Below are 22,419 nucleotides of genomic sequence, written 5' to 3'. Positions count from 1 at the left end.
GGCCCATAAAAATCCCTCCCTAAAATCTGTCTGAAGCCCTGTTCTGTCAGTGTGCCCAGCGCACAGAGCACCGCCCTCCTGGTCTCCACGCTGAGCTCTGCTCAGGGGGCGCTGCAGGGCAGCAGCCGCCAGGGCTCATGTTTTACTCCATGTGGAGGCCGATGCCAAGGGCCAGACTTCCCTTCCCAGTGCTCGCCCATGGTCCTACATTCGACCATAGTTTTGGGCGGCATATCATCACCATTTCATCCCACGGCGCTAGGCATGAGCATTCCTAGATCTGGCAAAGATTTCACTGATGGGCAACTCGATGTGCTAATACTGGACTAGGCCTTATTAACAGGAGCCCAAGGTCTCTGGACCATGTGTCTTCATAGTCTCTTATGGTCCAGGAAAATATTCCCTCTTGTTGCATTTTCCCATATCTAGAGGCTACTGATTTCCCATATCTAGAGGCCACTGATCTCAAATGGAACCGTATATCATTGTATCAGAGACTCAGCTACACACTTGGCAATGCAAGAAATAGCAATTTGAGGAGTTCCTGTCGTGGCTCAGTGGTTAACGAATCCGACTAGGAACCATGAGGTTGCCGGTTCAATCCCTGGCCTCAGTGGGTTAAGGATCCGGCGTTGCCATGAGCTGTGGTGTAGGTTGCAGATGCGGCTCAGATCCCGTGTTGCTGTGGCTGTGGTGTAGGTCAGAGTCTACAGCTCTGATTAGACCCCTAGCCTGGGAACATCCATATGCCATGGGTGCGGCCCTAAAAAGAAAAAAAGACAAAAAGAAAGAAAAAAGAAAGAGCGATTTTTTTGTGGAAAAAAGTTAATAAAAAATAATATAGATAGTGGTATTAGTAACGTCATAAATAAGAATTTAAGCTAAGAGCTTTCACCAAGTACAGCCCCGTATATCCCTGCTCAGCTGGCTTAGTCATTTCTTATCTTTAAAGGAAGTTATATATGGGCTTTGTCCCTTCAGCCTAATTTCCTCCTGTTATTAGGCTGGTTTTATATTAATATAGCCGAGGAAAGTAATATTCCTTGGCTGAAGTCAAGTTGCTGATTGAGCTTGAGTAACATTAGAAGAAAAGGTATTTATGGCCCGGGTCAGAGCAGGTATTAATTGGCCAGGTAAGGAGATCCCACCTAGTAACATCGATACTAAGAGGGGAGAAACCCACCAGGGCAAATCGCATAACCATACCAGTCAGGTGTGGCAATCTCGGGACAGTGGTCTACTTCTGACGTTGTCTACTTTTTGTCCAGACGTTGGTGTTTTTCTTATGGAGCCTTATTTTAGGGTGAGGTTGAAGTCAGTAGTTCTCTCTCTACTTTCAATGATAACATCTGTAATTCAATTAAACTTTGTAATAATGTAACAGCAGCAAAGAACTATTTGGGAGGTGAGTTCTAGACAGAAAACACTAATCGCAATACACAAAACTAGAATATGAGTCAAAACAATTTTTTCTTTAAAATTATCCTCATTTTAACCAAATATAGCCCTATTCGGCCTGTAGAAAGTATACCCCAAAAGGAAAACACATTTTCTAACCATTTCTTTTTCATTGTTGGGTTTTCCAGGGAGCCAGGAAGAACCAAGCAGCCATCCTGGATTTCCCACAGCCCTGACTGTTTAATTCACAGCTACTGTTATAGGATCAGGATGGCAACAGTCTGACAATGAGGGGTTAATTTTTTATGCCACCCTTTTCCTTTGACAATGTCTCCCCTGTAATATACACTTGGGAAGTTTGTAAAAAATAATAATAATCAGGAAAACTTTAAACACACCTGGTTAAATAGAATCATAGATTATTGTTTAACATTACTTATTCATTCAACCAAAGTAACAAAGATTTCAAAAGCACATACAAATTAAAGGCACAGAAATTCACATAATCTGTTCTCAAAAACAGCATTTTAAGAAAGCCTTCTTTTAGCGGAGAGACCGAATTCAAGTTTTGCCCTAGCTAACTTTTCCTACTTTTCTGAAGCATCCACGGACTGTCTTTTACGATTTCAAAACATGTGCTTTCTTGCACAGAACACCTCAGGATGACACTGAACAAAACATACTGATTAATAGGTCTTAAATGACTTTAGTTCCTCTGTTTAGTAACTGAAGTCTCAGTATCTCATTTGACTTTTGTCGAACCTAGGTACAATAGGGATGATACTTATGTTGATGACTCTGAAGACTTGCTATATTAATTAGATCAACAAACTTTAACATTAACACCTCATAATGAATATCGAATACCGAATATTTTCCAATTCACATGAACCTAAAATTCACCTTATTTTTTTTTGAAAATTTAAGTAAGCGTTTAATTTCCTTTAAGCCAATTAAGTAGAGCTCTTTTATGAATTAATTTTGGCAATGCCTCACAGGCACAACACACACAAAGATACAAAACAGAGACCTCATAATTCCCATTCTGAAGTTTCAGCCCTGCTTAAGGTACAACTGTGCAAAACCCATCAGTTACAAGAGATTCAAATTGGATTTCTGGCAGATGGAACAAATCAAGGTCACCTGTCTAGATAGCTAAACCCCTTTTTACTGATGTTTATGAAAAAGACACAGGATTTCTATTGGTCCCTGAGAATTCAACTTCCAACTTGTACCCCTTTTCCTGAAGTTTGTATTTCAAGAAGATGGTGAGATATGGGTTCCAGAAGGCCGGGTAGAACATCTGCCTCTCAAAGGCACAGGGAAAGTCCTCCTGGGATGACTTTGTTCCTTTAAGGCCAGAGAAAATTTCTCTCCATATTTATAAGTTTCTTCCCTGAGACATTAAAGGCCATGTGAAGTACGCCCAGGAATGGAGTTTGTGGGCCCTGTTCTAATTGTTCTGGTTTTTGTCAGGGGAAGGCTGGCTTATAAAGTGGACTGTAAAAATGGTGTGTCCTTCTCTGGTCTCAGGGTCTGGATTCGTGTATAGATCAGACATGGGAAGCGGACATGGGCCTGATGGTGCCTAAGACTCCATTAGCAACTTCCCTCAGGGGCGTGTATTGGGGTTGGCAGGGCTATGTGGACGGGTCTTTTAACTCAGTTTGAATGGGAGCATGATGCTGAGCTGTGGAAGGGATGGAGGTGCCCCATTCTCGGGGTGAGACAGTGGAGGCTGGGAGAGGTGGCTTATCAGGTTCTGGATGAGCAGGGAAGGAGGAGGGAAGGGTCAGAGACAGAGACAGGAGTGAGAAACAAAAGGGAGGCTCTGAAGTTAGATAAACTGTCTCTGCATTGGGGTTGGGCACCTGGTGATATCAGGAAAGAATGGCTAGAGGGTATTCCTGATGAGCTGCAGTTTAGAGGGGTGTTGTAAGGGTTTGGAGATGAGGCTGTCAGCCCCACAGTAGACTCGAGAGGGGTGCATGGGGTCTGTAAGTTCAGGTACTGCTGTGTAAGTGGCCCCGTCAATAAGAAAAGAGATCAGCTTACCTGAAACTAGCAGAGTGATGGAGTGATGGGCCGGGGCTCCAATGGAGTGATGGGCCGGGGGGCCCAGGCACCCTCAGTCTTCTGCGGCCAGGCCAAGGTGGCTCAGCAGGTGGAGGTTCCAGGATTCAGGTCTCTCCGGAAGGAGGGATGTGGCCCTGCCCTGAGGGTGTTGGTCACAGCCCACCTTCCAGGGGCCTCTCTTGCTGCATCTGTAACAAGGGCCCAGAGGGGCCTTGTGACGGGGCCTATATCTTTGGCAGCCCTGAACAGCAGTCACTAGCACTTGGTATTTAGCTCAACCTCTTTTTAGTTTTTTGGCTTTTAGTCTCTTCATCCCAATTATTAAAGACCTTGAAGACGAGGCTCCAGAGATCCCGTGGTGGGGTTTGAGGGTCTCCCTCCATTTTTGTAGTTTGTGCCTTATGTCAGGTGCAGACTGAGAGATGACGTGAGTTTAAGAAAAGTTTTTCTTCTACTGAAGAAGGGTCTAAATGTGTACATTTTTGGAGGTCCTCTGTTAAGCGAGAAGGAAGAGGGCAGCGTTCTCATCTGAGCTTTGGCTAATTTCTTTTCGTTTTCCACAGTTAACAGCTCTCTATGCCACATTCTGGAGTCCTGCTGTGAGACAAGTCACCCTGTGACTCCGCGCCAGCAGCCTGGGAATCTACCTGGTCGTCCAGTTTGGATCCTGTCTGGGGACGGCTGCTGCCCCGACCGGCCAGAGGGCATCAGTGTGGGTCTGAGCGGCTCGCCACACCCTTTCCTTTTCCTCGGGGAGGGGCTGGAGGAGAAGATGGTATAGACGTTGTGCCAGGTAAGGTCATAGCCCTGAGATATTCCAATTGCTTTTTTTAAAGTTAATTTATTATTTTATTTCTTTTTTTACTACTCAATTTATTGCATTTATAGTTGTACAATGATCATCACCATCCAATTTTATAGGATTTCCATCCCACAACCCCAGCCTATCCCCCCCACCCCGCAAACTGTCCCCTTTGGAAACCACAAGTTTTTCAAAGTCTGTGAGTCAGTATCTGTTCTGCAAAGAAGTTCATTGTGTCATTTTTCAGAGTCCACATGTCGATGAAAGCTTTTGATGTTAGTGTCTCATTGCTTGACTGACTTCACTTCGCATGATAATTTCTAGGTCCATCCATGTTGCTAAAAATGCCGGTATTTCGTTCATTTTAATGGCCGAGTCATATTCCACTGTGTATACGTACCACATCTTCTTGATCCACGCCTCTGTCGATGGACATTTAGGTTGTTTCCGCGTCTTGGCTATTGAAAATAGTGCTGCAATGAGCATGGAGTACATGTGTCTTTTGGAGCCATGGTTTTCTCTGGATAGATGCCTGGGAGTGGGATCGCTGGATCAAATGGTAGTTCTATTTTGAGTTTTCTGAGGCATCTCCATACTGTTTTCCATAGTGGTTGCACCAATTTACAATCCCACCAACAGTGTAAAAGGGTTTCCAATTGCTTAATGTAGGCGGAGGGGTCAGAAGAGAAGGAGCCTAACCTTGTTTAAATTTGAGAGAGATTGGACATTGAAAAAGGGACATGTGCCCGGACAATCCCTTCGGTTTCTGCCACTTCCCCTGGTTGGAAGGTGTCTTTGGAGGCAGGAGGTCGGGTCCGGGTCCGTGTCCGTGTATGGGGTCGGGGGGAAGGGGTCGGGATCTGGATTAGAATCGGAGAAGCTGGGGAAGCCGAGGGCAGAGAGAGGAGGACTGTGAGCTGGTGGAGAGCTGGCTGCCCCGAGAGGGTTGTACGGGGAGGACGATGATCTGCAGGATCAAAGGACGAGACCTCAGAATCAGAGGGAGGCGGGTGTGAATGAAAGAGAAGGCTGTGAAAGGTGGAGCCAGAAGAACAGAGGGAGGGTTGGGAGTGAGGGAAAAGAAGGCCTGAACCCAAGCAGGGAACTTCCAACCACCTGCCATGACGGCGGCGACGACAAAAGTTAGCAAGGTCACACGAGATATTAAAATTGAAAGTGCCATTTGGGGCCATCGAGAGCCATTATCCAATGTGCATTGTGTCCAGGCGGTGTTACAAAAGAATTTCAGATGCTTGGACCTAATGTCGCCCCTTAATCCGAGAGTGTCTAAGTTTGTAGAGGCAGCCCAGGGGCGGGTTCCTGGAGCCTTGGAGGAAGTGTTCCCTGTGAGGAGAAGAGAGGACTAAGAGGGGACGGAGGGCCAGTAAAGGACCACCTTGGGGAGTGCCCCTTCTCAGGCTGGGCGTCGCCAGGGCCTGAGTCGAGGACCGGAGAAGAGAAAGAGGTTGTGCTCTGAGGTGGGCGTCTCCAGATCAGGCGAACCGGGGCCGTGGCCGTGGAGTCTTCTGACCCAGCACTAGGGTTTGTCCGAGAGGGCTGCACCCTGATGTGTCAGAGGAACCAGAGCCCCTGGTTGTGCTGACAGACGATCTGGAAAGGTGGCAATTACTCACCCAGGAATTAGGAGGCCGGTGTTGGATGCAGAGTCGGTAACGGAAAGGCGAAGTTCCCGGCTCGGGGTTCCTCCCTGGCTGGGCTCGAGAGGGTTGGTGGGGTGGTGCCTAGATCGGGGCCCAGAGCTGAGTGGGATCCCAAGGTTAGCTCAGGACGAGCTGCCCCTGCCTGCTGCTCTCCCAAGACCAGCTGCCCCCGGCCGCTGCTCTTCCGGTTGCACACCCAGGAGTTTGGGTCACCGCTGACCTGCTTCCCTGCCCCTCGCCATTCCCTCCCAGGTTTCGACACCGGATGTTAGGTTTGCCGAGGGAGGAACGCACAAGGCCTAGTTGGTGAAGCAAGAAGAGATTTATCAAGGCATCCGTGGAGCACGGGCTGAGCTCAAGACGGCCCCAGCTCCGACTGTGAGGAGGTGCTGAACTTATAAAGCATCTGTGGCAGGAATCTGTGGCTGGAGTTCATGGCACAACCACGTGGCAGGAATGACAAAGGAGGAGGGGAAGGCCAAGGGAGGGGTAGGTGTGTTGGGGGGTAGGTGGTCGAGTCCCGTGACAGAGGGAAGTTAATCCTTGTGGGTGGTTAATCTATGCTCCACATTCTGGGAAAGGGTGCAGATCCTGTGCTGGGCGGTACCCATGTCCTCAGCGGGTCTCCCAGGTGAACAGTCACATTCGCTGACAGGTGGGGGAGGGATCTGTCTCCATCTTCCTGGAAACCTATCAATTACTGCTGAGCCACAGCAGAAATTCCAGGAGCTACCATTGTCGAGGCACTACGATGCAAGGCGATCTATGTGCATTACTCCATTTAATTCTCAAAGCAACTCTATGAGGCAGGTGCTCCTGGTTGCCCTAATTTACACACGTGAAAACTGGCATCTCACATAAGCCTCACTACAACCCTCCAACGTAGATGTTGGTCCCTTCTCAGCTCCCAGAGACCGGTGGACCCTCTGGGGTCTCACAGTTCAAGGAGGCAGAAATCGGGTCAAGTTTGGGTCTTTTTTCCTCCAGAGCCTTTCCTCCTACATCACACTTTCCATTCCATGATTATGGCTGGTTTCCTTTCTTCATCAGCCTATGAAGTCTTCCAGTTCAGGAGCCCGTGTCCCCGGTACGAGAGATGGAGTCTAGCACAAGATGAATGTTTTGATTTTAAAAATACAGAAAGAAAAAAAAAGAGAGAGAGAGAAGGGAGTTCCCATCGTGGCGCAGTGGAAACGAAGCCAACTAGGAACCAAGAGGTTTCAGGTTCCATCTCTGGCCTCGCTCCGTGGGTTAAGGATCTGGTGTTGCCATGAGCTGTGGCGTAGGTCGCAGACCCGGCTCGAATCTGGCGTTGCTGTGGCTGTGGCGTAGGCCGGTGACTACAGCTCCGATTCGACCCCTAGCCTGGGAACCTCCATATGCCGCGAGTGCGGCCCTAAAAAGACAAAAAGATGAAGAAAAGGAAAGAAAAAGAAATACAGAAAGGGAGCCCGGCGCGCCGGCGGAGTGGCCGCAGGGGGGCGCTGCTCCCGGGGCCGCGCGGCCGGCGGGCTTGCGGGCGCCTGGGGCCGGCTCTGCGCCGCCTGCGGAACCGCGCGGGCTGGCGAGCAAGGGCGTCGGCGCCGCGTTGAGCCGGCCCGCGTCCCCTGGCTCTGCCTGCCGGCAGCACCTGAGCTTCTTGGGCTCGCGGTGGAGTGTGGAGGTGGACGTCCTGGTAAACAAGCAGACAGCTGGAAGCGGCCCAAGAACAATACAGAGGAGGAGGGCAGAAGAAAATTCCTCCCTCTTCTACGACGGGGAGGCCGGGTCCAGGAACGTGAGGCTCGAGCTCGAGAAGCCTAGCAAGAGGCTGGAGCCCCAGGGCGTCAAGGTCGAGTTCACCGCCCTTGCCCTGCCCCTGCCCCGCCCCACCGCTGCCCCTTGACCCCCCCCCCCCCCAGCCCTGACCCCGCCCCAACCTTCAACCCCTAACCCTTGTCCCCCCAACCCTCGCTCCCTAACCCCTGGCCCCTGACTTGTGCCCCCTCTCCCTAACCCTTACCCCCAACCCCTGACCTGGCCCCGGCCCCAGGCCCGCAGCCTGGTTGACCACCCACGGGCCACCAGGCACCCTGCTCCTGCTCCGCCTTTGCCTCCAGTCTAGCGGCCGACTCACCCCTTTCCAGTGCCTGCGTCCCACCCACCTTTCACTTCCAGAACCTTCTCTCTGAGCTGTTTGAGAAAGCAGTCTGGTGCGCTCCAGCCTCGGCCCTTCTGTCCACCTAGCCCTTATTGCTAAGACAGCTTGATTAGACCGTAGCCTTCAGTGGACTCATCTTCTCCTTAAAGACAAAGAAATGATGCTTCTAATACCCCAATTAAATGGCCAGCATTGCTCAAGGTTCTAACAGTCTTCAAACATGATTATTAGTAATTACAACTAGATGGGAGTTCCCGCCGTGGCGCAGCGGAAAGGAATCCGACTAGGAACCATGAGGTTTCGGGTTCGATCCCTGGCCTTGCTCAGTGGGTTAAGGATCCAGCGTTGCTGTGAGCTGTGGTGTAAGTCGCAGATGCGGCTTGGATGTGGCTGTGGCTGTGGCTGTGGGTTAGGCCAGCGGCTGCAGCTCTGATTCGACCCCTAGCCTGGGAACCTCCATATGCCACTGGTGCAGCCCTAAAATAAAAGCAAAAAAAAAAAAAGTAATTACAACTAGACAATGAAAGTTGGTAACAGTACAGATTTGGAAGCTTCCAGTCAACACAGATTGTCTGCCATTATACTTGAACCCTTTTGTTTATTGAGACTCGCAGGTACTTGGAGTTTCCATTGTCTCAGCGGTAACCAACCCGACTAGTATCCATGAGGATGCAGGTTTGATGTGTGAGTCGCAGACGTGGCTCTGATCTGGCGTTGCTATGATTATGGGTAGGCCGGCAGATTCCACCCCTAGCCCAGGAACTTCTGTATGCCGAGGGTTCGGCCCTGAAAAGACTTGGGGTGGGGGGCATGCTCACCGCGGGCTGGATGGACTTCCTTTCTAGGGCAGGGCTGGTGAGGGCTGAGAAGGAGCCTGGATAATAGGTGAAGCTGTGAGAGGGACTTGCTCACAGAGATGGCTAAGGGATCTATTTCTGGCAGGTTTGGCTGCAGAAGAGCTTAGCCTGTCCCTTTTCCAGCTTTGTCAGGATGGAGAATTCTGAGCCCTCTGGGCTGTGTCACCTGTTGAGCCCCTACTTGTGTTTCTGGTGTTTTGAATTATGGTCCCACAAGGAGAAATTATGCTCATTTTACAGAGTAAGAAACAAACTCAGGTTAAATGATGATTTCTCCATGTCCTTGCACTAATGCGACCTTTTTCATTTGTTTTTGTTTTGTTTTGTTTGAGACCACCTTTGTCCTGGAGTTGCCTTCATGGCTCAGTGGTTAACAAACCTGACTAGGACCCATGAGGATGAGGGTTCGATCCCTGGCCTTGCTTGATGGGTTAGAGATCTGGTGTTGCCGTGAGCTGTGGTTTGGTCGAAGATGTGGCTCGGATCCTGTGTTGCTGTGGCGGTGGTGTAGGCCAGTGGCTGCAGCTCCGATTCGACCCCTAGCCTGGGAACTTCCGTATGCTGCAGGTGCAGCCCTAAAAAGACCAAACAACAACCACCACCACCACCACCTTTGTCCGGTTTTTTTTTTTTTTTTTTTTTTTCCTTTTTCTTTTCAGGGTCACGCCTGTAGCATGTGGAAGTTCCCAGGCTAGGGGTCCAATCTGAGCTGCAGCTGCCAGCCTAACCCACTGATCGAGGCCAGGGATCAAACCCTCATCCTCAAGGATGTGTGAATTGGAGTTTGGTGCTTGCCATCAGCCTCTACATGGAGTAAAACACAATGCACTGCACCCCCTGAATGGAGCTCAGGGTGGAGCCCACGAGTGAGGCACTTTGTGCTCTGGGAAAACTCCAAGAATGGGCCTTCAGAGAGTCAGATATTTTCAGGAGATGACTTTATGAGCCCAACTCTTGCACCTCCTTGAAATCTGTCCATGATGACTGAAGTCTGTGACCAGTGGCAACCTTCACAAGCCCAGCAGCAGGCTTCTGTAAACCGCGAGCCTGGCTGCAGGCGCCGCCCCTTCTCGGTGAAGACGCAGTAACATCCCCCTTTCCTCCCAAGGGTGGGCCAGTGAGCCCTGAGGGCGCGCAGGAAAGCAGAGCAAAGGAGTGATTCCAGGAAGCCCAGACTTTTACGTTTTCCCATAGAACTGGTTTTCTGGAAATCTTTTGTTCCTATGCCTCCCCAGTGTTGCAAAAACTCCTATATCCCAGCTTCCCCCCTCGCCTCCTGGGAGTGGTTTCTCAGGCTACCTGAGCTGCTGTCTCCTGGGCTCAAGTCCTCATTTCACCCCAAACTTAACTCTCAATTTTCAGGTTGTATTTTTTTGGGTGGACACCGTCATCGTTGTGGTGTTACTTTATTTACAAAGCATGCACCTTTCTTGTGTAACAACTTCTCAGCGATTTCCAGACTCTTCACCTTGGCCCACAAGCACCTGGTAGTTTCTCCCTTCATGTTGGTGTGCGTTAGGTTTGCCGAGGGAGGATCGGGCAAGGCCAAGTTAGTAAAGCAAGAGAGATTTATTACGGCATCAGGGGGGCACAGGCAGAGCTCAAGATGGCACCAGCCCTGACCCTGAGAAGGTGCTGGGCTTATCAATGATCCGTGGCAGGAATTCATGGTGGGAATTTGTGGCAGGAACGACGAAGAAGGAGGAGGGGAAGGTCAAGGGCAGGGTAGGGGGGGTCGAGTCCCAGGACCAAGGGCAGTGAATCCTTGTAAGTGGTTGTTTTCCGCAGGCCATTATTTCTTGCCGCCCTTTCCGGCAGAGGGTGGGCAAAGGGGGTCTCCAAGGGGAACAGCCACGTTGGGGGGTTGGGGGTTTGTCTCCATCCTCCCAGGAACCTGTCCATGTGCTTTAGCCTCACGGCTCTCCTTCCATCCTTTCGGTTCCTTAAATACGTCCCACCCCCTCCCACCCCAGGGCCCTTACTCCTGCCGTCCCTCTGCCAGGAGTGTTCCTGCCCCAGCTTGGGGTTGCTGTCTCCTTCACGTCTTGGTTTCTTTCTTTCTTTTTTTTTTTTTTTTTTTTGTCTTTAAGCCTTTTCTAGGGCCGCTCCCACGGCACATGGAGGTTCCCAGGCTAGGGGGAGTGAATCGGAGCTGTAGCCAATGGCCTATGCCACAGCCACAGCAACGCAGGATCCGAGCCATGTCTGTGACCTACCCCACAGCTCATGGCAACGTTGGATCCTTAACCCACTGAGCAAGGCCAGGGATCGAACCCACAACCTCATGGTTCCTAGTGGAATTTGTTAACCACCGAGCCACAACGGGAACTCCACTCACGACTTGGTTTAAATGGCAGCTTCTCTCTGCTGCTCCCTTTCCTTCCATCCTGGACGTTTCCTCCACAGCCCTGAAGGGGCTGCTTACATTGAGAGAATCTCAGTGGGTGGTGTTGAAATCAATCGTTTTTACTTTTATCTATGCCTTAGACAGTGAGGGCAAGAAACGCAGTTATCTAATTCACCAACCTGTACCCAGCACCCAGAAGGTGCGTTTATCAAATAAAGGAATGGGGAACTGAGGCTTTCTCCTCCCCGAAGGAGGCGCCTTGTCTGCTGAGGTTTCTTTCCCTTCAGGCTGAACACCCCACACCCGAGCCTGGTCTTTGTTAACACGGCCAGATTGGGCTCAGTGGAGCATTGCTGCCTTGAAAAGGTTTCTTGATGAGTTAAGGTCAGAGACTCACAGTACACAGCATTCTGAAGGCTCTGAGAAGTTCTGCTGTAAAGAGTCAATCTGCTGGGGTCTTTTTGTTGTTGTTTTGTTTTTTGTCTTTTTAGGGCCTCACTCACGGCATATGGAGGTTCCCAGGGTAGGGGTTCAGTCGGAGCTGTAGCCACTGGCCTGCACCACAGCCACAGCAATGTCAGATCTGAGCCGTGTCTGCGACCTGCACCACAGCTCATGGCAAGGCTGGATCCTTAACCCACTGAGCGAGGCCAGGGATCAAACCTGTGTCCTCATGGATGCTAGTCAGGTTCATTTCCACTGAGCCACAATGGGAACTCCTTGAGCCCATCTGCTGTAAAGAGGTTGTTTCAAACCCACTGTCCCCCACCCACCTTGTTTGCCTAAATACTGGGATACAATTTAGAAACTAGGCAACCTTTGAACTCCGGCAGAGGCCGGGTTCCACATAGAATTGCTGCAGAGTCAGCGACTGAAGTAGAAACTGAAAGCCAGGGCTTTGGATCAAAGAGGCTCCCAGGGCCTGTGTGAACTCTCCATACCCTGGTGATGCCGAATTCACTGGTCCTGGTGGCAGGCTGAGTAACGACCCCCAAAGATGACCACATCCTGACTCCCGGAAATGGTGAATGCCACCTTTTATAGCAAAAGGGACTTTGCCCATGTGATTAAAGTAAGGAGTTTGCAGAGTTTCCACTGTGGCGCAACAGGATCTGCAGCATCTTGGGAGCACTGGGATGCAGGTTCGATCCCCAGCCCGGCACAGTGGGTTAAGGATCCGGCATTGCCGCAGCTGTGGCTTAGGTCTCAACTACAGCTGGGATCTGATCCCCGGCCCGGGGACTCCATACGCTGTGGAGTGGCCAAAATATAAAAATAAATACATAAAAATAAAGGAAGGAGGGTGCTGTTATCCTGGATTGGTCTGCATTATCTGGGCAGGCTCGATGTAATTACAACCGTTCTTATGAGAGAGCTGCGGGTGGGTGAGAGGTGCAGGGGAAGGCGATGTGGGGATGGAAGCAGAGGCTGGAGTGATGAGCGCTGCACACGGAGGAAGGGGCTACAAGCCAAGGAACAAAGGCAGCCACGAGAAGCTGCAAAGAGGCGTTCCCATCGTGGTGCTGCGGGAACAAATCTGACTAGGAACTGTGAGGTTGTGGGTTCAATCCCTGGCCTCGCTCAGTGGGTTAAGGATCTGCTGTTGCCATGAGCCATGGTGTAGGTTGCAGACATGGCTCAGATCTGGCATGGTTGCGCCTGTGGTGTAGGCTAGCAGCTGTAGCTCCTATTCGACCCCTAGCCTGGGAACCTCCATATGCCGTGGGTGTGGCCCTAAAAAGACAAAAAAAAAAAAAAAAAAGAAGAAGAAGAAGAAGCTGAAAAGAGTAAGATAACGGATTCTCCCCTCAGCGCCTCCAGGAGGAATTAGCCTTGTGGAGGCCCCTGACTAAAGCCTAGGGAGACTGGTTTCTGACTTCTAGAACTGTAAGAGAATAGCTTTGTGTTAAGTCGATACATCTCTGGTAATTTGTTACCGTTCTGATCGGAGACCAGTGCAGTACCTCACTGGGGTTCAGTTACATCTTCATTCCCAACTTTTTCTTTCCTCTGATTATCCCAGTCAGACTTGGCACAACCCTTAGCCCATAGTCTGTGCTCCGAGAGCCAGCCTGCTCCTCTCTCTGCACAGAATGGCTCTGTCCCTTAGGGACCCGACCCAGCCTCCCAGACCCCCTTCAGCATCCCCTCCACTCCAGGAGGCCTGCTCTGACCCCACCACACCCACCGGATGAAGCAGAGGCCCACAGCCCTCAGAGCGGCGAACCCTGTCCTCTGGGAAGCACAGCCGCCCGCGTCCACTCTCATGCCCCACCAAGCCGAGCATCGGAAGAGGTTTCGATGGTGGAGTGGATGGAGGGTGTTTGAGGGCAAAGCCCCTGGGGTGGAAGAGGGCTTGGCCCTATGGTCCTCCAGAGAAATCCCGGTGGTGGCAGGAGCTGGGTGGGGGGGCCTCAGCTTGTGCCCATTTTGTGAAGCCAACACATGACACTGCATCCCAGGGAGTTTCCCACAAGCCCCTCAAGTGTACTGGGTCTGCCTGATGCACACGGACGTCAGCGTACACCAGACCTTGCTCCTCCTGCATTGCTGCTGCCATTGGCACTGCCCCCGCCCCAATCCCGGCCTCTTCCTTCCCTCTCGCTCGCCACGCCCAGTTATTTAGAAAGTCCTGCCATGTCTGCGTCCCTACATCCCTCAAATCCATCTTCTTTTCCCCACCTCTGCTGCCCCTCCTGCAGGCCAGACCATCAGCACACCTCTGCTGGACGCTGCTACAGCCTCCTCCCACATCTTTCTGCTCCAACTAGCCCCTTCTCCACACAGCAGCATCCAGAGGGAGCTGCTAAAACCCCCAGCTGAATATGTTGCTCTCCTGGCCCAGGCGGAGCAGATGACAGCTGGGTGTGTGGGTCTCCTGTGTGTAGCCAATCAGCAGCCCTGCTCCCCGTCCTGCTCCAGTGTTTCCTAAGAGACCACACTCTGACAGCAGATGGCCCCTAGCCATGCCCCTCTCATTGAATTGAGGTACCCAGTTCCCCCAGGGAAACCAGCTGCAGCCTCCTTCCTCTGTGGCCACCACTGTGACCCAAAGCGACCCTGCCCTGCAAAGCCAGCAGAGGCTTTCTAAGGCCCTCATAGGCTGGCAAGCATAGTAAACTTGTGGTGACAAGCAAAATAAATGGTTCCTGCATGAAATACAATTTACTGCAGTAAAACATTTGAAAAGGAATTTTTTTTTTTTTTTTTTTTTTTTTTTTTTTTTTTAGGGCCGCTCCCACAGCATATGGAGGTTCCCAGGCTAAGGGTCGAATCAGAGCTATAGCCATAAGCCTATACCACAGCCACAGCCATGAAGGATCCGAGATATGTCTGCGACCTACACCACAGCCCACGGCAACGCCGGATCCTTAACCCACTAAACAAGGCCAAGGATCAAACCCGAGTCCTCATGGATGCTAGTTGGGTTTGTCACCACTGAGCCACAATGGGAACTCCTGAAAAGGATTTTTATAATTGCTACTTTTGTGAAGAATAAAGTGTTCGTTTTGTTTCGTAACCTGACCTTAACTTTATTATAACCAAAGAAGAATTCGTTTGGGATGCCCGTGACTCATTGGCATAATTCTGCATTTGTAGATGTTTAGTTAAACATTTGTTCATTTCGATGTTGCTGTTTTTTCTGCTCACATTTTGGAGCCAATCTGGTTTTCTTCTCAGGGCTTAAATATTTGTGTAAGCTTTTGAAAAGCTCATGGGCCCCAAGCCTTGAGGCCATAAGACTATTTTAAGGTCCTTAGGTCTCTGCAGAGGCCTGGATCCCCAAACCGCTTAGGGCTGAGTGCACACCAGAGCGGGTGGCTGGGGTGAGAGAGGTCCGGGCTTCTCCTGTCCCATAGAGGATCTGGGGTGAGGAAGGGGGAAGGAGGTTTGGGTGTGGGGAGATCCTGGGCATTTTGAGCAGAGCACCCCTTCCTGCCTTTACCTCACACCACTTCTGCTTTCCCTGCCCCCTCCCACCATGTGTTGCTGGCTTAGACCTAGCTCTATTTTTTTTTATTATTATTTAATCTTTTCTTTCTTTCTTTCTTTTTTTTTTTTTTTTCCATCTTTTTGCCTTTTCTAGGGCCGCTCCTGCAGTACATGGAGGTTCCCAGGCTACGGGTTGAATCAGAGCTGTAGCCGCCAGCCTATGCCAGGGTCACAGTGACACGGGATCCGAGCCGCGTCTGCAACCCACACCACAGCTCACAGCAACGCCGGATCCTTAACCCACTGAGCAAGGCCAGGGATCGAACCCACAACCTCATGGTTCCTAGTTGGATTCGTTAACCACTGAGCCACGACGGAAATTCCTTTTCTTTTCTTTTTTATGGCCACACCTGCAGCACATGGAAGTTCCCAGGCCAGGAGTGAGATTGGAGCTGCAGCTGCCGGCCTACCCACAGCCATAGCAACATCGAATCTGAGCAGCACCTGTGACCTACACAATAACTTGTGGCAACGCTGGCTCCTTAACCCACTCAGTGAGGCCAGGGATTGAACCCACATGCTCATGGATGTTAGTTGGGTTCTTAACCCACTGAGTCACAATGGGAACTCTGAGGCCCGGCTGTCTTGAAGCTTGGCTCCTGCAAGAACTTAAGGCCCTGAGCCGAGTGAAGGGACCCCACCTTGGCCTCCTTTCCAGTTGGCCCACTGGTCCAACCTCACAGGGCTGTCTGATAGAAAGAGAGCAGACTTTGGGGTCAGAAAGGCCTGGCTCAGCTTTGAATTTGTTCCATGATTTGGGGCAGATCGCTTGCCTTCTCATTTCCTGATTTCCTCATTTGCAAACTGCACTGCCCAATACTAACTTAGTGTAAGGATCCAGTGTGGCACAATCCTTGGCTCTGTAGGCACTTGGTAAAGACTAGTTTCCTCCCCTCCAGCCGTTTCTGACCCAATAGCCGCACCAATCATCGAGCTTGGCACCCATATCCTGGCTTCCTGACCTTTCTAGATGGTTCTTGCCACTAGGGCACCTGGATGCCAGTCCTACTTGAGGAAGGGGATGAGAGGTTTTTTTTGCCACATAGATGATGGGTGCTGGGCACAGTGGCTGGTGCTTCAAGTAGGTGACACTACCACTCTTTAAGCCCTGCCTGACAGAACTATTTCTCTTTTTCCCAACAGGCTCTGCACCCCCTTCCCTGCCCTCAGTATCCCCAGTGGAATAAAAATGTGGATCCTTTTGGCAAAGTTACAAGCCACCGTCCTTCATAGTATCAAGAGGAAATTGATTCTAACTAAAAACTAGTTTTCCTGACCATTGACTCAACTGTTTAAGCTCCGCAGGAAGGCATGTCTTTTAAAGTAAAAATAATGCAATCACTTAATCCCAGCATCATCATAAAAGATTCTGAGTCAGCAAACCAGCTAAATGGATTGTAGCTAATGCATTTTTCTTACAGAAAGCAGATGGCCTATAGCCAGCCTCCATCAAAACTGCAGTTATCCTGAAATTCCCGTTATGGTGCAGCAGAAACAAATCCAACTAGTAACCAGCAGGTTGCAGGTTTGACTCCTGGCCCCACTCAGTGGGTTAAGGATCCGGCGCTGCCATGAGCTGTGGTATAGGTCACAGATGTGGCTTGGATCCCACATGGCTGTGGCTCTGGCGTAGGCTGGCTGCAGTAGTTCTTTGGTTTTTTTGTTTGTTTGTTTGTTTGTTTGTTTGTTTTTTGGTGTAGTTATCTATTTTATTTATTTTTCTTTTTTTAAATTACTCAGATGAATTTATCACATCTGTAGTTGTATAATGATCATAACAATCTGATTTCACAGGATTTCCATCCCACAGCCCAAGCTCATCCCCCAACCCCCAAACTGTCTCCTCTGGAGACCATAAGTTTTTCAATGTCTGTGAGTCAGCATCTGTTCTGCAAAGAAGTTCCGTCTGTCCTTTTTTCAGATTCCACATGTCAGTGAAAGCATTGGATGTTGGTGTCTCATTGTATGGCTGACTTCACTTAGCATGATAATTTCTAGGTCCATCCACGTTGCTAAAAATGCTGGTATTTCATTCTTTTTGATGGCTGAGTAATATTCCATTGTGTATATGTACCACATCTTCTGGATCCACTCCTCTGTCGATGGACATTTAGGTTGTTTCCATGTCTTGGCTATTGTAAATAGTGCTGCAATGAACATTGGAGTACATGTGTCTTTGCAAGTCATGGTTTTCTCTGGATAGATGCCCAGGAGTGGATTTGCTGGATCAAATGGTGGTTCTATGTTTAGTTTTCTGAGGAATCTCCATATTGCTTTCCACAGTGGTTGCACCAATTTGCAATCCCACCAACAGTGTACTAGTGTTCCTTTTTCTCCACACTCTCTCCAGCACTTCTTGTTTGTAGACTTTTGGATGATGGCCATTCTGGCTGGTGTAAGGTGGTACCTCATAGTGGTACCATTGTTAGTGGTACCACTAACTAAATCATTGTTAGTGATTTGCATTTCTCTAATAATGAGTGATGCTGAATTTCATGTGTTTCTCAGCCATCTGTATGTCTTTTTTGGAGAACTGTCTGTTTAGATCTTCCGCCCATTTTTGGATGGGGTTGTTTGTTTTTTTGGTATGGAGCTGCAGAAGTTGTTTATAAATTTTGGAGATTAATCCCTTGTCAGTTGATTCATTTGCAAAGATTTTCTCCCATTCTCTGGGTTGTCTTTTTGTGTTTAGGGTTTCCTTTGCTGTGCAGAAACTCTGAAGTTTCATTAGGTCCCATTTGTTTATTTTTGTTTTTATTGTCAATACTCTAAGAGGTGGATCTGAGAAGATGTTGCTGTTGTTTATGTCAGAGAGTGGTTGGCCTATGTTTTCCTCTAACAGTTTGATAGTGTCTGGTCTTATATCTAGGTCTTTAATCTATTTTGAGTTTATTTTTGTGTATGGTGTTAGGGAGTGTTGTATTTTCATTCTTTTCCATGTGGCTGTCCAGTTTTCCCAGCACCACTTATTGAACAAGCTGTCCTTTCTCCATTGTATAGTCTTGCTTCTTTTGTCATAGATTAGTTGGCCGTAAGTGCATGGGTTTAATTCTGGGCTTTCTATCCTGTTCCACTGATCTATATGTCTGTCTTTGTGCCAGTACCATGCAGTTTTGACGACTGTTGCTTCGTAGTATAGTCTGAAGTCCGGGAGCCTGATTCCTCCAGCTCCATTTTTCTTTTTCAGGATGTCTTTGGCTATTCTGGGTCTTTTGTACTTCCAAAAAAACTTTAAAATATTTTGTTCAAGTTCTGTGAAAAATGTCCTTGGTAATTTGATAGGGATTGCATTGAATCTGTAGATTGCCTTGGGTACTATAGTCATTTTGATAATATTAACTCTTCCAATCCACGAGCATGGTATATCTTTCCATCTATTTGTGTCATCTTTGATTTCTTTCATCAGTGGCTTGTAGTTTTCAGAGTACAGGTCTTTTGTTTCTTTAGGTAGGTTTACTCCTAGGTATTTTATTCTTTTGGATGCGATGGTAAACGGGATTGCTTCCCTAATTTCCTTTTCTGCTTTTTCATTGTTAGTATATAGAAACGCTGTTGATTTTTGTGTATTGATTTTGTATCCTGCAACTTTGCCAAATTCGTGGATAAGCTCTAACAGTTTTCTGGTAGAGTCTTTAGGAGTCTCTAGGTATAGTATCATGTCATCTGCAAATAACGATAGTTTTACTTCTTCCTTTCCAATTTGGATTCCTTTTATTTCTTTCACTTCTCTGATTGCTGTGGCTAGGACTTCCAGAACTATGTTGAAGAGTAGTGGCAAGAGCAGACATTCTTGTCTTGTTCCTGATCTCAGCGGGAATTCTTTCAGCTTTTCACCATTGAGAATGATGTTCGCTGTGGGTTTGTCATATATGGCCTTATCAGAAATGGGTGTTGGATTTTGTCAAAGGCTTTTTCTGCGTCTGTTGAGAGGATCATATGGTTTTTATTCTTCAGTTTGTTAATGTGGTGTATCGCACTGATGGATTTGCGGATATTGAAGAACCCTTGCATCCCTGGGATAAATCCCACTTGATCATGATGTACAATCTTTTTAATGTATTGTTGGATGTGGTTTGCTAGTATTTTGTTGAGGATTTTTGCATCAATGTTCATCAGTGAAACTGGCCTGTAGTTTTCTTTTTTTGTGGAGTCTTTGTCTGGTTTTGGTACCAGGGGGATGGTGGCCTCATAGAATGAGTTCGGGAGTATCCCTTCTTCTACAATTTTTTGAAATAGTTTCAGAAGGAGAGGTGTTAGCTCTTCTCTAACTGTTTGATAGAATTCGCCTGTGAAGCCATCTGGTCCTGGACTTTTGTTTGTTGGAAGTTTTTTCATCACAGTTTCAGTTCTTGTGATGGGTCCATTCATCTTTTCTATTTCATCTTTCTTTAGTCTTGGAAGATTGTACTTTTCTAAGAATTTGTCCATTTCTTCTAGGTTTTCCATTTTATTGGCATATAGTTGCATATAGTAGTCTCTTATGATCCTTTGTATTTCTGTGGTGTCCATTGTTACTTCTCCTTTTTCATTTCTAATTTTATTGATTTGAGTCCTGTCTCTTTTTTGCTTGATAAGTCTGGCTAGGGGTTTATCAATTTTGTTGATCTTTTCAAAGAACCAGCTTTTCGTTTCATTGATCTTTTCTGTGGTTTTTCTTGTTTCTATTTCATTGATTTCTGCTCTGATCTTTATGATTTATGTCCTTCTACTAACTTTATGTCTTGTCTGTTCCTCTCTCTAAAGCTGCTTTAGATGTAAAGTTAGCTTGTTTATTTGGACTTTTTCTTGTTTCCTGAGGTGGGCTTGTATTGCTATAAACTTTCCTCTTAGAACGGCTTTTGCTGCATCCCATAGGTTTTGCAGTGTTGTATCTTCATTGTCATTTGCTGCTAGGTATTTTTTAATTTCCTCTTTGATTTCTTCAGTGATCCATTGATTGTTTAGTAGCATGTTGTTGAGTCTCCACGTGTTTGTGTTTTTTGCAGTTTTTTTCTTGTTGTTGATTTCCAGTCGTATAGCGTTGTGGTTGGAAAAAGATGCTTGATATGATTTCAATTTTCTTAAAGTTACTGAGGTTGGATTTGTAGCCCAGGATATGGTCAATCTTAGAGAATGTTCCATGTACATTTGAGAAGAATGTGTATTCTGTTGCTTTTGGATGGAATGTCCTATAAATATCTATTAAGTCCATCTGGTTTAATGCTTCATTCAGGGCCTGTGTTTCCTTATTGATTTTCTGTCTGGTTGATCTGTCCATTGATGTAAGTGGGGTGTTCAAGTCCCCCACTGTGATTGTGTTATTGTCGATTTCTCCTTTTAAGGTTGTTAGCAGTTGCCTTATATATGGTGGTGAACCTGTGTTGGGTGCGTAGATATTTAAAATTGTTATATCATCTTCTTGGATTGATCCTTTGACCATTATGTAATGTCCTTCTTTGTCCCTGAAAATATTCCTCATTTTAAAGTCTATTTTGTCTGATATGAGTATTGCTACTCCAGCTTTCTTTTGATCCCCATTTGCATGAAATATTTTCTTCCATCCTTTCACTTTCAATTTGTATGTGTCCCTAGAAGTGAAGTGGGTCTCTTGAAGACAGCATATATAAGGATCTTGTTTTTGTATCCATTCAGCCAGCCTGTGTCTTTTGGTTGGGGTGTTTAGTCCATTCACATTTAAGGTAATTATTGATATGTATGTTCTTATTGCCATTTTATTAATTACTTTGGATTTGTTTTTGCTGCTGTTTTCCCTTTCCTTCTTCTCTTGTTCTTTTCTGCCTATAGAAGTTCCTTTAGTATTTGTTGTAAGGCTGGTTTAGTGTTGCTGAATTCTCTCAGCTTTTGCTTATTTGAGATTTTGATTTCTCCTTCAAATCTGAACGAGAGCCTTGCTGGGTAGAGTAATCTTGGTTGGAGGTTTTTTCCTTTCATCACGTTGAGTATATCATGCCACTCCCTTCTGGCCTGCAGAGTTTCTGTTGAAAAATCTGCCAATAGCCTTATCGGGGTTCCCTTGTATGTTATTTGTTTCTTTTCCCTAGCTGCTTTCAAGATTTTCTCTTTGTCTTTAATTTTGGTCAGTTTGATTAGTATGTGTCTCGGGGTGTTCCTCCTTGGGTTTATTTTGTATGGCACTTGTGCTTCCTGGATTTGAGTGAGTGATTCCTTCCCCATGTTAGGGAAGTTTTCAGCTATTAGCTCTTGGAATATTTTTTCTGTCTCCTTCTCTCTCTCTTCTCCTTCTGGCACCCCTATAATATGGATGTTGGTGCGTTTCACATTGTCCCAGAGTTCTCTGAGACTCTCTTCATTTGTTTTCAATCTTTTTTCTCTTTTCTGTTCTGCATCCGTAATTTCCACTAATCTGTCCTCCACCTCGCTTATTCGTTCTTCTGCCTCCTGTATTCTGCTGTTAGCTGCTTCTAGTGAATTTTTTATTTCCATTATTGTATTTTGCATCTCTTCTTGTTTAAGTTTTATATCTTGTATCTCTTTGGTCAGTGTTTCCTGTAAGTTATCCATCTTTGCCTCCAGTTTATTTTCAATGTCTTGTATCTTCTTCAGCATCAACAGTCTAAAGTCTTTTTCCTGGAGGCTGAGAATCTCCTCATGGCTTAGCTGTTTTTCTGGGGTTTTTTCTTTCTCCCTCATCTGAGTTATAGTTCTCTGTTTTTTCATTTTTATAGGTTTTTGGTGCGGTGACCTTCTTACAGATAATAGAGTTGTAGCCTCTCTTACTTCTGATGTCTGCCCCCCTGTGGCTGAAGTCAGTATGGGGGCTTGGTGTAGGCTTCCTGATGGGAGGGGCTGATGCCTGCCCCCTGGTAGGAGGAGCCGATTCTAATCCCTCTGGTGGGTGGGGCTTAGTCTCTGGATGGGATTAGAGGCAGCTGTGTGCCAGGGGTCTTTAGGCAGCCTGTTTACTGAGAGGCAGGCTGTGATCCCACCTGGGTTGTTATTTGCCCTGGGGCTTCTCAGTAGCTGGCTGATGGGTGGGGCCAGATTTTCCCAAAATGGCCACCTCCAGAGAAAGGCAGCTGCTGAATATTCCTGAGAGCTTTGCCTTCAATGTCCTTCCCTCACAACAAGCCACATTCACCCGTTTTCCCAGGATGTCCTTTAAGAACTGCAGTCAGGTTTGACCC

At 47.7% G+C, this 22,419-nt stretch overlaps 1 protein-coding gene across 1 annotated transcript in view; it reads left to right on the top strand.

Moving 5' to 3' along the window:
• The window catches only part of MAP6 (microtubule associated protein 6), a 126,729-nt gene that overhangs the window by 3,004 nt on the left and 101,306 nt on the right, over positions 1-22,419 (top strand). Inside the window, 1 exon segment of the mRNA XM_021062525.1 lies at positions 4,038-4,267. The gene's annotated coding sequence lies outside the window, so the exon portion shown is untranslated.

The sequence above is a fragment of the Sus scrofa genome, chromosome 9, assembly GCF_000003025.6.
Source record: "Sus scrofa isolate TJ Tabasco breed Duroc chromosome 9, Sscrofa11.1, whole genome shotgun sequence".
NCBI classification, from domain to species: domain Eukaryota; kingdom Metazoa; phylum Chordata; class Mammalia; order Artiodactyla; family Suidae; genus Sus; species Sus scrofa.
The sequence above is the reverse complement of the archived record's forward strand: the minus strand, read 5'-3'. Positions and strand labels throughout refer to the sequence as shown.